The following is a 16503-nucleotide window of genomic DNA, read 5'->3' as shown; positions in this document are numbered from 1 at the left end:
TTCTACCCTGTAGCCAGTTCCGAATCCAGACTGAAATACATCCTCTAATTCCTACGGTCTTCATTGTACTAACAAGTCCCTCATGTGGTACTTTATCAAATGCCTTTTGGAAATCTAAGTAGATAATATCATACGCCTTGCTATAATCAAAACAATAGGTAGCTTCTTCAAAGAATACCAGAAGGTTTGTCAGACATGACCTTCCCTTACGAAAACCATATTGGCCATCCCTTAGGATGTTGCTATTTTCAAGAAATACTTCCATCTCTAATGATAGATTCCAGTATTTTACATATTATGCTATTTTAACTTACGGTCCTTTAGTTTCCTGGATCAGTACGGTCCCCTTTCTTATATGTTCATTATACGCTTCCAGTCCTCAGATATTTCTCCAGTTTCTAAGGACTGTCTAAAAATACTTGCCAATGGTTCAAAAATTATCTCAGCTAACTCTTTGAGTACTCTTGGGCATATGCTATCAGGACCTGCTGCCTTGTTTGTCTTCATTTTGAGTAATTCATGCAGTACTTCTTTATTCTCTATTTCAATATCTGATAAAACGTTGAAATAGAGGATAAAAAAGTACTGCACTTGACTGAATCTTATGAAACCTGGAATTTTGCTGGGTGTCACCCAACAATGCAGTACCAAATTTGGTGGCGATTGGTCACTTGGAGGCACCAGGGGTGTGCTATGGCAGTTTCAAATGAAACTTTAGGTTACTATCGTAACCCCGGTTCTCTGAAACATCAAGTGGAGAGATCCACCTATGGGGAATGACATCTGGTCATGACTCCTCAGAAGCATCCAATTGGATGGCTCTGACAGACAGTAGCGCGTCCAATGCTACAGGAGGCACCGCCCTCCTGTAAGAGCATACAGGTCGCTGCAACGCTACTACTCATCAGTGAACATATTCGCTGCTCGTGCGTGGCAAGCAGGGCAGTCTTGGTGGATCTCTCCACTCGATGTTTCAGAGAACCGGGGTTATGATAGTAACCTAAAGTTCTCTTTCATCATCTTGTTTGGAGATCCACCTATGGGGAAATATGGACTCCCAGATTACCCTAGGCTCACAGCTGAGACGCTTTCAGGCCAGCAAGGGCAGTCTCCCCCCTTGAAAGGAGGGCGTGTCTGGCACATCCCATATAAGGAAGTACTAAACACAAAGCAGGTGAGGGTAGATGCGTGAGCTTCACACAGAGCTCACCCCCAGAGCTGCGTGGGCTATAAGAGTCCTGGTAACATCCAGGCGGTAGAACCAAGCAAAGGTATGTGAAGAAGCTCAGCCTGCAGCTTAACAAATCTCGGGCCCCACGGAATAGGGCCCACGAAGCAGCTATGCCCCTCGTAGAATAAGCCCTCAGGCCGGAGGGGGGTGTTATCCCTTTTGAGTTATCCCTTATCCCAATAAGGTTATACCTCTCACGGGCCAAACCCAAAGAGCTATTCGCTCTGGGCGGGGGTGGTGTATTTCTCCGTTCACCTGAGACAGGAGATCCGAGCATAGCGGGAGTACGCATGGCTGTGCATAAAGAAGAGGGATAATCTCTGCCAGCCACGGTGATTTTGGCCACCTGGGTGTTATCAGGATCAGTGTCAAACTCTGTCCTCTCTCTCTGGCTAGAGTGGGAGAGATGAGAGGGAGGGGGAAACTCATAAAGGAGCACATCGGGCCATGGGTGGGCCAGTGCGTCCAGGTCGAGAGGCGTGTTCTCGTCCCATAGCGAGAAATACATAGGACAGTGTGCGTTTCCGTGCGAGGCGAAGAGATCTACGGCTGCACGGCTGAATCTCTGCCATAGCAGTTCCACAATCTGGGTATGCAACCACCATTCCCCGTAAAGTGGGTTTCCCCTTGACAACAGATCCACGCCCGTGTTCAGAATGCCTGGAACATGGGTCGCACATATCGACAGAAAGTGACAGCTGCTCCAGACCAGCAGTCTGTGGGCTAGACAGTGGAGCTGGAGGGAGCACATGCCACCTTGTCGACTGAAATATGCTACCACAGTCACATTGTCACAGCAGATTAGAACATGATGTCCCCTTAGACGGGGGTGAAAATATCTGAGAGCTATCCAAATGCTTAGTAGCTCCAGATAATTGATGTGAGCTGAGCGTAGCTGGATTGGCCACGTCCCATTCACAATACGTCCCTCCTGAGTGGCACCCCACCCAGAGAGGGATGCGTCTGTTGTCACGACTTTCCTCAGGAAACGATCCCGAGAGGGGTTCCCTGAGTGTAAAAGTCTGTGCTTTCCCAGTGACGCAGAGTTTGGTAGCACTCGCGTGTCACTGAGAGGCAGCGATGGAGATGAGCTAGAGGGATGAAATCCACCTCACAAAGCCCCTCATTCTTAATAGCCCCAGTAGAAGGACCTGAGAGAATGAAGCCATCAGCCCTTGCAGACTGAGGCATGTGCGATACTGTCCTCTGGAGCCCGGTTTGAACTGAGAGAGACAGACTCTGAGTGATAAGATGCAGTCTGCTAATAGCCGAGCTCACATCGACACGGAGTTTAGGTCCCATCCCAGGAATGTTACATTCTGTGATGGAGAGAGATTGCTCCTGGGGAGGTTCACTCTGAAACCAAGAGATAACAGATGTGTCAGAACTAGCTGTGTGTCCTGCACAACTCTGAATTCCGAATTGGTGATGATGAGCCAATCGTCAATACAAGTCAAAATTCTGACTCCCGTTAGTCTCAATGGAGCCAGACCGGCCTCTACACAAAGACAGAACACCCATGGGCTTAGGGAGAGGCTGAAGGGTAGAACTGTGTATGCGTAGAAATTTTGTGTGAGGGGGATAGATGCCCACGTGGAAAAAGCCATCTTTCAGATCGACTGATGTGAACCAATCATTCTGACGTATTGAGCGTAGAAGAGTACTGTACGTTAACATATTGAAGTTGTATTGCCTCAAATGTTTGTTCAGCACCCTGAGATCCAAGATCTCCGTCCTTCTTTGGAACCAGGAAGTAGCGAGAATAAAAGCCGCGTTGGGCTTGATCTCGCGGCACCACACCGATCGCCCCTTTGTTTAAGAGAGAAGAGATTTCCTCCTCTAAAACATGGGCTGTACTCTCTTTGGTTCGAGAGTAAATGAGTTGAAATGTGGTGGTTTCACTCTGAACTGGAGTCTGTAGCCTTTGGCTATTGTGCTCAGGACCCATTCTGGGGCTGACGCAGCCTGCCAAGCTACGATGTGGCTTGTGAGTGCCCCTACCGTTGTGGAGGACCGCAGGGAAATTTGGCCGGGTGAGGCCAAATCGAAAAATGGGTTCGGCTGTCCACTTAGTGGCGAACCCAGGGAAGGCCTTGTGTGTTTTACAGAGAATCTTTTCACACGTTTTTTTTTTTTTTTTTTTTTTTTTTTTTTTGGCCTTTTCGGGGCAGAAGCCTTCATTAGAAATGGCCTGGTGTTGTTCTGCACACTGAATGTGGGTAACACTACCTGTGTCGCTAGAACAGAGTCTCCTTTGCTAGGCACTGAGAGGGGGGACTGAGGCTGGGGGACATGGGAACTGGTTCTCTGACCACAGCGAACATAGTGGGTGGGAACCCCTGGGGGGGAGACGGGGGGTCCCCCTGAACTTCTTGGAGAGGGGAGACAAACATGTGTCCACGGGGCTGGTCGCCCCAGAACATCCCCTGCGGGGAAGCCAGTCAAGCAGGCCGCTTCCGTTTGGGGTCAGCGGGGGTGGGTGATGATTTCTTCGCTGCGGTCGCAGCGAAGGTCATGTTACCTCAAGGCCTGGGAAGGGGGTTACCCTGCTGGCTTAGGGTTTTTCCCTGGGGCTCGGCTCTGCCCTGGCCTGGTTTGGCACGGCGGTGCACAGCCAGAAGCTGTGGGGGCCGCATGGGAGGCGGCAGCTGAGGCGTAGCTCTGCGGGGAAGGCAGAGTTTGAAGACCTCGTCCTTTCTTTTTATCATCGCACCGCTGCTGCATGGGAGCCAGCGCAGGGCCGAAAAGAGGTTGGCCTGGCTCAACTGGGGCACCTGCGATGCGCCTCTTTTCACTGTCGAGTAGACCAGAGAGATTAAGCCACAGGGCCCGCTCACCAGCTACAGCCAGGGCCATGGAGCAACCACAGCCCTGGACACACTGGCGAGCATTGCGCAGAACCAGGTCGTTAATAGTGGCAATCTCTTGCCACAGTATGGGGGCGCCCCTTCTCAAGCTGTTTCCCCATCTGCTCAATCAGCTTGGCTTAGTAAACCAAGAGTAGAGAGGAGACATTGAGGGCTTGAATAGCGAGGGCTGAGGACCTGTAGGAAGCCTGGTGAATGGAGGCTGTGAAACAGTCCATCTTATTTGGTAGGGTGGGCTTTGGTGGTGCCAAAAGCCCTCTCTGCATGGGGTTCAGGTGTCGAGCTATGTATGGTTCAACAGCCAGGGGTTCCCCTATGGCGTGGGCGGCCATATCTTTGAATTCTAGGCCGGAAAAGCCGTGCTTGAAGTCAAGGGGGTCCTTTCAATGGTGCTTCATGTGTTTAGCACAGGCAGGAAGGACTGGGAAAAGCAGTTTCCAAGGGCCCGGGGGAGGGCCTAGGAATTTCCCGTCGTAAACATCCTTAATGGCGGGGTTCTGGAGAGCTGGCCATTCAAGGTGGAGATGGGTGGTGGCCTGCTCGCACAGCGTGGGGTTGGGCGTTAGCTGTCCCCATAACCGGTGCTAACTGGGTGGAAGGAATGGCGTCCTCCCCACCTGAGTCATTACACGCAACTGGCGCGTCATTGTGCTCCGACTCAGGCGCCTCTTCCTCCAGTATAGGGGTACCAGAGAGGGAGAGGCCCAACATGTCTGGGTCGGACTGGTCAGCCCAGCTCAGGGTCGGAGGTCCTTGCGGGGGCCGAGGGCCGTAGTGCTGTCGTCCTCTTTATCAGAGTCCTCCTGACCGAGGTCGTTGCTCTGGGCAAAGCCAGGCAGTGGCTGCAACTCTCCGGAGTGTCAAGGGCATCCTGGGCATGTTGAAAACCCAAGCACATGACAGAGAGGATGGGTATCTTTGGCGGTGATGAGAGCACCACAAGCGGCCGGGCAGGCTTGCAAGCATAGCTCTTCGGAGAATTCGAGAGAGACGGGCTTAGAAAGAGCCATGTAGCGGGGAGCTAGCAGGCTGGCTAAGCGAAAAAAGGCAGCGTGGGCGGCACTAACAGGCTAGCGTGGTTAGCTAGCAGTCCTGTTCAGCGTTAGCGTGAGCAGGGAGGTGTATCGAAGGTGTGGGCTGCCCGATACAGAAGGGAGCTAGCAAGTGAGGGCGGCAAGCTAGCGAGCTTTATAGCACTGACCGAACTCTCAAACCTTTCATGTCCGGCAGAGGCCAATCCAAAGATATGTCCTCCTGCAGACAGTTAAGTGATAAGGTTTCTTGTGAGATGCAAGGTCGAGGCTGTGAGCTCAGCTTGGATGATCGCGATAAGCGAATGTTAACTGATGAGTAGTAGCGCTGTAATGTCCTATATGCTCTTACATGTGGGCAGTGCCTCCTGTAGCATTGGATGCACTACTGTCTGTCAGAGCCAGACTTGGTGCAATTGGATGCTTCTGAGGAGTCATGACCGGATGTCATTCCCCATAGGTGGATCTCGAAACAAGATGATGAAAGAGAACAGGCCCGAAGGATCACAATTAAAATTTTTAAGGTTACCCTAAAAAAAAGCCATGAATTTGCCATTCGCCTACATCCGGCACATTTGGATACTAACTAGACAGGTTGTAATTTTTCCTGCTTTTGTTCATGTGGTTTATACAACACACCCACCACAAAACGAATGATCTCTTGTATCATCAGAACGCACTGTCATATGGCCTGTCTCTCTGCCGTTATTACAATGCCCTGTACAGGTTTGTGTGGTATTGCTATTTACATAACAGTAACAAAGCTTCCACTGTGAAATGCATTTAGATCATTTCATTTTAAAAACAATAGCTGTGTAAAGCGTGTGAGTTGTCGGATGTTTGTTAGCTGTGTAAAGTCTGTGAGCTGTTGGATGTTTGTTAGCTGTGTAAAGTCTGTGAGCTGTTGGATGTTTGTTAGCTGTGTAAAGTGTGTGAGCTGTAAGCTGTTAGCTGTGTAAAGTGTGTGAGCTGTCAGATGTTTGTGAGCTGTGTAAAGTGTGTGAGCTGTAAGCTGATTGTTAGCTGTGTAAAGTGTGTGAGCTGTTGGATGTTTGTTAGCTGTGCAAAGTGTGTGAGCTGTCGGATGTTTGTTAGCTGTGAAAAGTGTGAGCTGTCAGATGTTTGTTAGCTGTGTAAAGTGTGTGAGTTGTAAAATGCTTGTTAGCTGTGTAAAGTGTGTGAGCTGTAAAATGTTTGTTAGCTGTGTAAAGTGTGTGAGCTGTAAAATGCTTGTTAGCTGTGCAAAGTGTGTGAGCTGTAAGCTGGTTGTTAGCTGTGTAAAGTGTGTGAGCTGTAAGCTGTTTGTTAGCTGTGTAAAGTGTGGGAGCTGTAAGATGTTTGTTAGCTGTGTAAAGTGTGTGAGCTGTAAAATGTTTGTTAGCTGTGTAAAGTGTGTGAGCTGTAAGATGTATGTTAGCTGTGTAAAGTGTGTGAGCTGTCGGATGTTTGTTAGCTGTGTAAAGCGTGTGAGTTGTCGGATGTTTGTTAGCTGTGTAAAGCGTGTGAGTTGTCGGATGTTTGTTAGCTGTGTAAAGTCTGTGAGCTGTTGGATGTTTGTTAGCTGTGTAAAGTGTGTGAGCTGTTAGCTGTGTAAAGTGTGTGAGCTGTCAGATGTTTGTGAGCTGTGTAAAGTGTGTGAGCTGTAAGCTGATTGTTAGCTGTGTAAAGTGTGTGAGCTGTTGGATGTTTGTTAGCTGTGCAAAGTGTGTGAGCTGTCGGATGTTTGTTAGCTGTGAAAAGTGTGAGCTGTCAGATGTTTGTTAGCTGTGTAAAGTGTGTGAGTTGTAAAATGTTTGTTAGCTGTGTAAAGTGTGTGAGCTGTAAAATGCTTGTTAGCTGTGCAAAGTGTGTGAGCTGTAAGCAGTTTGTTAGCTGTGTAAAGTGTGTGAGCTGTAAGCTGTTTGTTAGCTGTGTAAAGTGTGTGAGCTGTAAGATGTTTGTTAGCTGTGTAAAGTGTGTGAGCTGTAAAATGTTTGTTAGCTGTGTAAAGTGTGTGAGCTGTAAGATGTATGTTAGCTGTGTAAAGTGTGTGAGCTGTCGGATGTTTGTTAGCTGTGTAAAGTGTGTGAGCTGTCGGATGTTTGTTAGCTGTGTAAAGTGTGTGAGCTGTCGGATGTTTGTTAGCTGTGTAAAGTGTGTGAGCTGTAAAATGTCTCAGGGATCACATTGATCACATGACCTCCTATGTATGCTCCTTCACTTCCTATGTACGTTCAATGTACATTATCACAATTTTATGCACATATTCATCAGCACTCCTGCACTTTATATGTTTAATATTTAAATATTTAATACTCCTATTCTCACTGTCCATATCCCCCATCTGTACAGGCTGGTACTGCTGCTAATGTTTAATATTATGTTTAATATTATGTATATTTTAGATATTTTTTTGATATTTTTGCTCTTGCTTCTATGTAGTTGCTGCCTGCCATGTCATAAGAATTTCTTTGCTCAGAATGACCTTGTGTTATACTGTGCACTTGACAAATAAAAACACTCTGACTTTGATCTACCCGCCGTTCACCGAACGTATACCCTGCATTATGACGTACCGTCTGCACGTTTCAGTTATTAACCGGCTACAATATTGCAAAGCCATATGGATTCAACGGGAGCTCTTCTGTGCTTACTGGCCTGTGTTCTTCTTTTAAAACTACGGACAGGTTTGCTAATGATATTTCACGCATTGCATAGCTATGTCATGGTGCTGCACTAATGAAGTCACAGACTGGTAAACCTCCCATTAAAGGATTGAATCCCGCCTCGCCCTCAGGCAGATAATTTCCTCTTTTACACTAACGTTTTCTTACGCTTATATTTGCTTTACCAAAACTCACTCACGGCCACCCATATGCATTTCATGACGGAAAATGTATTCCTTTTATTAAAAAGTTACACCAGTTTACCACTGTGCCATTTCTACTAACTATATTTCTTCACTTGGCTATTGTACAAAACCTTCTTATCAGCAAACGCCACGTTTCTACATTCATGTTACCTCGCCCTGTTCTCTATCTAACCACATACAAATAATTACTATGTATGTATGTTCTGCAACTCCCCATTAAAACATTATATTTAAAATCATGACTCACTCATAATTATAACTACTAGTACTGAACATGACAAAAGCACATCAGTGCAACACATTTCACACGTTACTTAACCCTCCACTTCAACGCCTAATGCTTTATACAGACTATTATATATACCGTTCGATAAGGAAACTAAGCTCGCTCATGGTCACTTCATTTACTTCACACTATAGTCTGTGATCATGTCAACCTTCGCCTACATGCCCATTCTCCTAAAACATATTGTTTCAACTACGCAATTTCATAATTTCTCCTAATTTATCTCACACTGTTGTTATTTTCTCATATGCAAAGCCTGCTGGGACATATGCGTCTGCTCCTATTCTCCGCTATCAAGTTTTCCGGTTCTAGCTTAGCAAAATAGCGAAGAGGATTCCTACCTGCAGATAAGCCTATCAAAATGCCTTATAAACCTTACAAACACTAAAAGTGCATCTCCATGAAGTAACACGCAACGGAGCAGGACAGAAGGGTACACAAGTTGCGACCTAGGGAGCTCTAATTCTACGGGCTTGCTGATTCTTTTGTCAATCAAGGCTCGTTGGATAGCCGTCAAATCCGTGAGTACATACACTGGCCATATTTCACCTGCGTTTCTCATGCGTTTACACTTACGCCACCGCACCCTTTGTCACAGTCACTGTTTTACATATATAGCAAACCGAATCTGCTAAACGGTACACGCTCATCAGACTGTACAAATTCACACAAGGATAGCCATAATCCACAACCGTTTCTTACAGGGTCACTTCGCATTTCTCACTCTCATAATAAAACGCTTTGCAAAAAGAAAGGATATCGCATAAAAAAACACGTTTTCAACGTACAAAAATGCCAAGTTACTTACACATACAAGACATACACCGTCTATAACTTATTCATTCAGACTGCCAAAATCCAGGCCTGCCATTAAAAGTATTGATATCAAAATGACGCCAGGTTACGGTACTACAAACAATATAGGCTATCTTGCCTTGCCGAAATTAAATAAGATGTATTCCAAAGTATTCCAGTGCTACCCAATATTTCCTCACGTTGAAAACGTGTTTATTTATGAGATCTAACGTTACACGGGAGAGAGAGAGAGGGAGAGAGAGAGGGCGGAGGCGGCACCAGTCACACACACGAACAAACTATGAGCCACTGCGCTGCAAAACGTTTAATAAATAAGTTCTGTGCGTCAGCCATTATGTTTCTTCAAACCTATTCATATCATTGTGGATGGCCACTAGATAAAAATGCCCATTCTGTTTGCAACATAGGACTTTGATTTCACTAACTAGTCGTTTCAGTTAACCCACTATACATTATTGAAAAGTGATTGTTATATTCTGTAGGCTAGTCACTGAGTCTGTACACTGAGTCAGCGCACAGCAGGCAGCGGACTGAAGAGCTGACCGTTCCCGGCTATCTCTCAGGGAAACTCGCATCGAGGAGAAGGTGCAGGAGCTAGCGAGACACAAGCCCGGTTTGGCAAGTGGATTTCTTTCGAAACCCCCGCAACCTATACATCAAAATGAAGCTTAGATCCTGTATTGTTAATTTCCTCCATTAAAAAAACCCAGTCGAAATACTGAAAAAAACCGAAATTTTACGTTGTATTTCAGTCAATATTTATCCGTTTAAGATGTAACATGCTGTACGTATCAGTCGTAGGTCTTGGCTATAATGAACACGAAATCCATTCATGGTAACAGTTGCCACCAATGTAAAATACGAGAACATCGGCTTGCAGCCTATCCAAACGTAGTTCAGTATGAGAAAAAAATTAAAAATAAAACAAGCAAAAAAAAGTTCATGTAGGCTATTCCTGACTTGTAAAGTAGTAATTCATGTTTCCCTAGCGAACTGCAGTAACGTTAACACATCAAGAAACGCGAACACAGCATCATTGGAATTTAAGATTATTCCCTTCAACTGAAGGATATGTTTCTATATATCTTTACTGTAAATAGTTTCTATTTCCAATGCAAAACAGAATCTTTCGATTTATAATTTTTTTTTTTTCTGTTTCTGATTGTTCAATGTACCCCAATTAAAGGGAGAGAGAGATGAAAAGTACAGTATGAGGATGTGGAAATATATTTCATAATTAATTATATGGCAATGTTAAATCAATTTGATGCTTTGAAGGCACAATTGCACTGCCAATGAATATTAGGTTAGAAAATACAGCGTTTTCCTGATTTAGCGTGACTTCCGGTATAAACCACGCCCACTTCCTGTCTTCTATCCGAATACAGATACAGATACAGATAATGACGTCTCTGCACGCCCCTAGACCCAATTTATGCTGTAGTCTGCCAATGTCAAAATAAATAATACGGTAGCCTACTCTGCGGGCAGCGCGCAGGTTAGCAGGGACGACGATATTTCGTTTTTTGTTTCTTTTTTTTCCGTGTCATATTTATTGTTTGAAATATGTATTATTATTCTATCTGTCTCTGAGGCACTCTGAAATGTGCATTCTCTGCTAAGCTGAACAATGGATTGGAATATGTGTCTGACGTAGTGCTGTACGGTATACCGCACTTTTTCGGTACTTAAAGGAGTACCATGGTGATTTTCACACTTTCTCGGTTTTATGTGGTATTTGCACAAGAGGCATTGAAGAAACACAATGAGCAAAGTATTAAATATGTCCGTTCTGTATTTTTGGAGAAATGTGCGTTTTAAATTCATCGTCCTATTTTCAACCGGTTGAGAAAGTTGTCATTTTGCTACGTCACGAATACAGTAACCACTCCCATTTCCACGCCCCGTAAAGAAATCTGACAGGACACACCGTCCTGCTGTTCAGACAATGCAAATATTTGACTAACGTTAGGTTCACTTAAATTAGAGTGCCTTTAGATTATTTCTGGTTATATTCATTTAGCTAGCTAGCTAACATTAGCTAGCTAGGAGGTTTGCTTTCATAAGGCAATGTTATCGATAACGTTAGCTTGCTAGTTTGCTTTTATGAGGACGTTATAGTTGTGCTTTTATCTTAACTTGGCTAGCTAGATAGCAAAAATTATAATTGGATATAAGTCAACGTCCTTACCTTAGCTATCTACCGATACTTGATATACTAGGCCTACTAAGCTAGCTAGCATCATGGGAGTAGCTATGGTAACAGGGCACGGTCTGTCAATCATAGCTAACTGACAGTTCTCATTACCACGCCCAGACGGTTTGGGTGAATTTTTATCGTGGGAAATATAGGCTTAGAAAAATATGTTTTTAAGTACATTGAAATGACTGAAGAATAAAAAAATTATGCACATTTGTTTTGTTGTTGCCTGAAGACAACTGGGAAGTGTCACATTCAACCACCATGGTACTCCTTTAAAAAAAAGGTTCGGTATTAGAATTTTCCGACGTTCGGTAGATTTGTGTCAAATGTAAAAGCCAGGAAAAGGTGTCTCGCGCATTACTGATTGAGAGGATGAAAGGTGTAACTTGTCAGAATCTTCGCTAGATGGCAGTAGCAACTAAGGTAGCCAAGTCAGTTGACATGCGCTTGTACATTCTCCTTCATTGATACAGCGCAAGCTTCGACTCTGTACATTTCAGTAGCAATAGGTGTTCTAATTTGGAAATATTTTATTATGGAAGATGCTGTATTATTATTAAAATATGCTGTTTTTAGATCTATTTAAAAGTGAAATATCTGTTCAAAGATTATTTAGTTTACAATTGTTTAATTTTTGAAATATATTTAATATATTGTTCTATTGTTTAGTGTTGTAACACTATAGGCCTATGCTTATTAATATGTTGAACAGGCTTCAACTTAGAGGTTGTTAATGAACCGTGAATTCGAAAACGAGGTCAACCCTTGTGGACATTACATTTCTGATCTATTAAGGTCATTTCAGTATCGTTAGGTACCAAGTATCGAATCAGTATCATTTAAGTTTCAAGTATCGTTTCAGTATCAAGTATTGTAATACTAAACCTGGTATCGGTATCAAAGTCAAAATTTTGGTATCGTGACAACACTAGTGTGATGCCTTTTTTAGTTGCGGCGCGGAAGCACTGCAGCTCTGCGTACACGCCAGGCCATCTAAGTGTTACAAGATAGTAAAGATTAACCTACAGGGTCCAAGTTAAACTATACAGTCGCTCCCTGCACTTGGAACTGTACTTCCCTCTAGGGTTTTCAACACAATTGTTCCTTGTTATGGTTATACACTTTGTTGTATGTCGCTCTAGATAAGAGCGTCTGCCAAATACCTGTAATGTAATGTCTAGTCATGATTGCCTATGTAGTCGGTCTGTATTTGGCATTTGTCAAAATGAGGACTGGGTTGTGCCATTGAAAGTCAAGGAAGCTATTATTAGGCTGAGAAAAAACAAAAAAAACAAAAAAAACAGTCAGAGACAAAGGCCAATGCTTAGGCTAACCAAAATCAACTGTTGAGAAAATCATTCAGAAGAAACAGCACTGGTGAGCTCAGTAATAGCAAAGGAACTGGTAAGCTAAGGAGGACCTCTACAATTGTTGACCAAAGAATTCTCACCATAATGAAGAAAAACCCCCAAACACCTGTCTAATCCCTGTATCATTCGTTCTTTTCATATTCAATTGAGAATCCAAAATCGGAAAATGAAAAAATGATTCATTATTTCATTATTCGTTTATGAATCTGATACCAAAAAATAAATAATGGTTTGTTTTTCATACTTTCGATTTTATGCTCAGAACAAAAATATGAAATGAAAAAACGGGCTACAGGCCGAATTTGATTTTGATATTTAATTTGTCCGATTTGTGTGACCCGGAAGTTATTGACATCTTTGTGTGTTGCGCTTGATAAGCTTGCAGCAAATTCGCCAACAGTTCAGTGTGAAAGAAAGCCTGAAAACCAGAATCACACAGTGATTATAAGTCAATTAATTGGTATTTTTTTTTTTTAGTAATTTGGTATCGACACCATGACCGCACTGGAACCATATGCTAATTTAATTAAAGACTTATTTGAAACTGACTAGACGTATGCAGAGATTTCCACCACGCTGCAGCAGATGGGTATCCAGCGATGCTCTGAAGTGAGCGTTCGAAGATTCTGTATTCAGCACGACCTTAAAGGACCACACGTTACTATATGTCATTGTCCATTGTCAACATCGGCCACGTAGTTTACCTCGACCATTTTTCCCAAAATTGCTTTATTTTTGAGATATCATGTTTGTTTACGTTCTGTCCAGACATATGTCATTCACTGCCATTCATGTTGAAACGGTGTGGAAAAACACTCTACAAGACTTGAAAGTTGCTAGGTATAGGTAATTCACTCTTTAGCATAGGTAAACGCCCGGCCAATTCCCATAAAAGGGCATGAGACTTCAGGACCGTGTGCACACACAGATCGTGCATTCGGACGGCCATCGTCTACTCGTAAAGTCGGACATTTATCACGTGATCAAGCTGTATTTACGAGGTGTTTGCATTTGGGCGGTCATGGCAACTGGTAAATGTGTCACATGAACAATACATATGTCCGCTGGGGATGTAAAGGAGATGGACCAAAGAGATCACCCGCTGTTGGTCACATGACAAATTTCCGACATTACGAGTTGCCGAGGACCTGCTGAACGCACGACAATGGAAGCGAGGCATAAACTCTTGTTATTAGCGGCATGCCATTAACAGAAGGTACTTGGTACATATAGGCTAACTGTTCACAATCATTTACACACATTTTGATCGAGAAATGAAAATTATACAGATATATTTACCATTAACCTGGTACATTGTTTCTGTGTTTGCCAGTTGTCCACCATGAAGTGTTAGTGTAGTGTTTATTTATTTTAAAAGACCATAATGCTTTGTAAAATAATGAAAATAATTATTACAAAAATATTATAAATGATAAAAATATTGTTGTAATTTAAATCCTATAATATTATACAACTGTAGAATTGAAGAAAACCCAATATCCCCTTATTTTGCACAAACATGTCAGCACTCAAATGTGTGTAAGTGTACTCTTGAGTGTGCGTAGATTCAAATCCCAAATAAGAAAACATTGGTGAATGTCAGAATCTTCGTGAAAACTGCGTAAATGGGTTTTAAGAAGAAAATTCTTTTTAAGAAGGGTTGGTGAATGAGGCCCAATGATCCCAAACATACTGCTAAAAAAACAAAGGAGTCTGTGAAAGCCAAAAGATGGAAAATTCTTGGCTGTTATTCACCTGATCTGAATGCAACTGAGCATGCATTTCATATGATGAAGAGAAAACTTGATACAACTAGCTCCTGAAACAAGCAGGAGCTGCAGATGGCTGCAGTACAGGCCTGGCAGAGCATCACCAGAGAGGATACTCAACACCTGGTGATGTCTATGGGTCACAGACTTCAAGCAGTCATTGCATGTAAAGGGTATGTGACAATGCACTAAACATGACCATGTTCACTTACATATTGTTAATAAATCCCAAACATTATGGTGTACTAAAATGGGGGGAAGGAGGTATGTATAAAATGTGCTGTAACTTCTAAATGGTGGAAACAAAATGCATAAAGTGCAGATTCACTGCTGATAAAAGCAGTGAATCTGCACTTTAACCATATGTGAATTGTTCGATTACAAATCTTTGTGTAGTACAGGGCCTAATCAAGAAAAAATATGTCTTTGTCCCAAACATTATGGAGGTCACTGTATGTTAGCTGAGTAAGGCAAGTGAGCTCTTTGCTGTGCGATTTGCTGTGAATAAGAAAGTAAATGTGAATCAGGGTCTTCAGAATGCCTAACAATTCTCTACCTTTGGAGGAAAGCAGCCAGTGAACTCCATTACAGCAGAGACAAGCGTCACACATGCTGTGGGGAGCTTGTAGAAGCGTTGCTCCATGGCAGCTTGGCAAATCCTCTCCAGAAGTTTTAGTGACACAGTCAAGCAATCTTTCCCATAACCAGCATCATAACACCTGGAAAAGATCAGAAACAAAGATGGATGACACAGCAGAAGTGGTGTGCTCTTGCTAAAAGTAGCACCTCCATTCCTGTGCAATTTCAGTGCTGAAACGGTTTCTTAAACTGACTGAGACGATCCTTGCACTTAAAGATCCACCCTCTAAAAGGGTGTGAGAAATGAGACAGCTGGGAGTGACCTATACAAAGAAACAGCTCTGTACACAGGCCTGAGCTCTAATAAACTGAACATTTCTTTCATAATGCTACATCTACAGGTCACCAAAAATGTACTTCAAGTTGCTGGTATTTGTTCCATTAAAAATGAATGAGAATGAGAAACGTCAGGCTGATTCTGGGGTCTTTCTTACCAGAATTTCTGTTCCTTAACTGAATGAGTGAGATACACCAGCAGCATCTGCACTGCCTGTAACATACCAATTCATGCATAACATTAATATGGCTGTAAATCACTACCATAAAACATTTTCATTTCATGTTCAGCAGTCCTATGAGTCATAGGTTTTAAGCAGAAATGGAAGATCCAGGTTCAGAAAGTAAAGGTCACCTCAAGTACTTTGCTCAAATTACCTGTACTTGCAAGTGAGTTCATGGGTAGAAGAGACACATGGCAGGACTTTTACTTTCTAACTCTGGATTTTCCACCTCTGGTTTTCAGTGCAGTTCAATGGTTCATTCTGAAACAGGATCTGAACCAGCATGGCTAGCAGACAATGGAGAAATAAAAAAGAATATATTTTAACTATGTAGCTTGGCATGCATCCAATGCCAGGGAAAACATAAACAGTGAGCTTCGGGATTAGCAGGGGACTTGCTGGGGATCGGCTGATACGGAACTCCCAATTGCACACTGCAATCATGACTTTCCTAAACTTAATATTCAGCAAATCCTGCATTAGTACAGTTCTTTGGAAACCCATGTTAATACATAGCTATGTACTAAAAACTTTGGCACACTGCAGTTGACCCTATAGCTCTGCTGGTTGCTAGTAGAACTGCTCTACTCTCTGGAGAATCATACTGTAACAAAATAAATCTATGGCTGTGTCCCAATATGAAGTCAGCTGCCTTTGAAGGCAGTATTTTCACACTTGTCCTTCGTAGGCATGTCCCAAACCGAAGTCATCAAAAAATGCATCCCTCTAAGGTGCCTTATTTGGGTTAAATTTTAAGGCAGCGTTGGATGCATCTTTCAGCCGGAAGGCTATCCCATGGGTCTTTGCAATTTCCTCAGACTTCTCACTTCCATTAAATTAATGGAAGCTCAGACCAGCGAGGTGGTGGAAATGTGAATATACAGTCAACTCAGTAATTTGTTGGGTAGGATTTGTTGGGTTGGGTAGGATAGACACCTCA

At 43.3% G+C, this 16503-nt stretch overlaps 1 protein-coding gene across 1 annotated transcript in view; it reads right to left on the bottom strand.

Moving 5' to 3' along the window:
- The window catches only part of LOC135249080 (stonustoxin subunit alpha-like), a 142934-nt gene that overhangs the window by 94236 nt on the left and 32195 nt on the right, over positions 1 to 16503 (bottom strand). The gene's annotated exons all lie outside the window — the stretch shown is intronic.

This window comes from Anguilla rostrata, chromosome 2, assembly GCF_018555375.3.
Source record: "Anguilla rostrata isolate EN2019 chromosome 2, ASM1855537v3, whole genome shotgun sequence".
NCBI lineage: Eukaryota > Metazoa > Chordata > Actinopteri > Anguilliformes > Anguillidae > Anguilla > Anguilla rostrata.
This window is presented reverse-complemented; position numbering and strand designations above follow the sequence as displayed.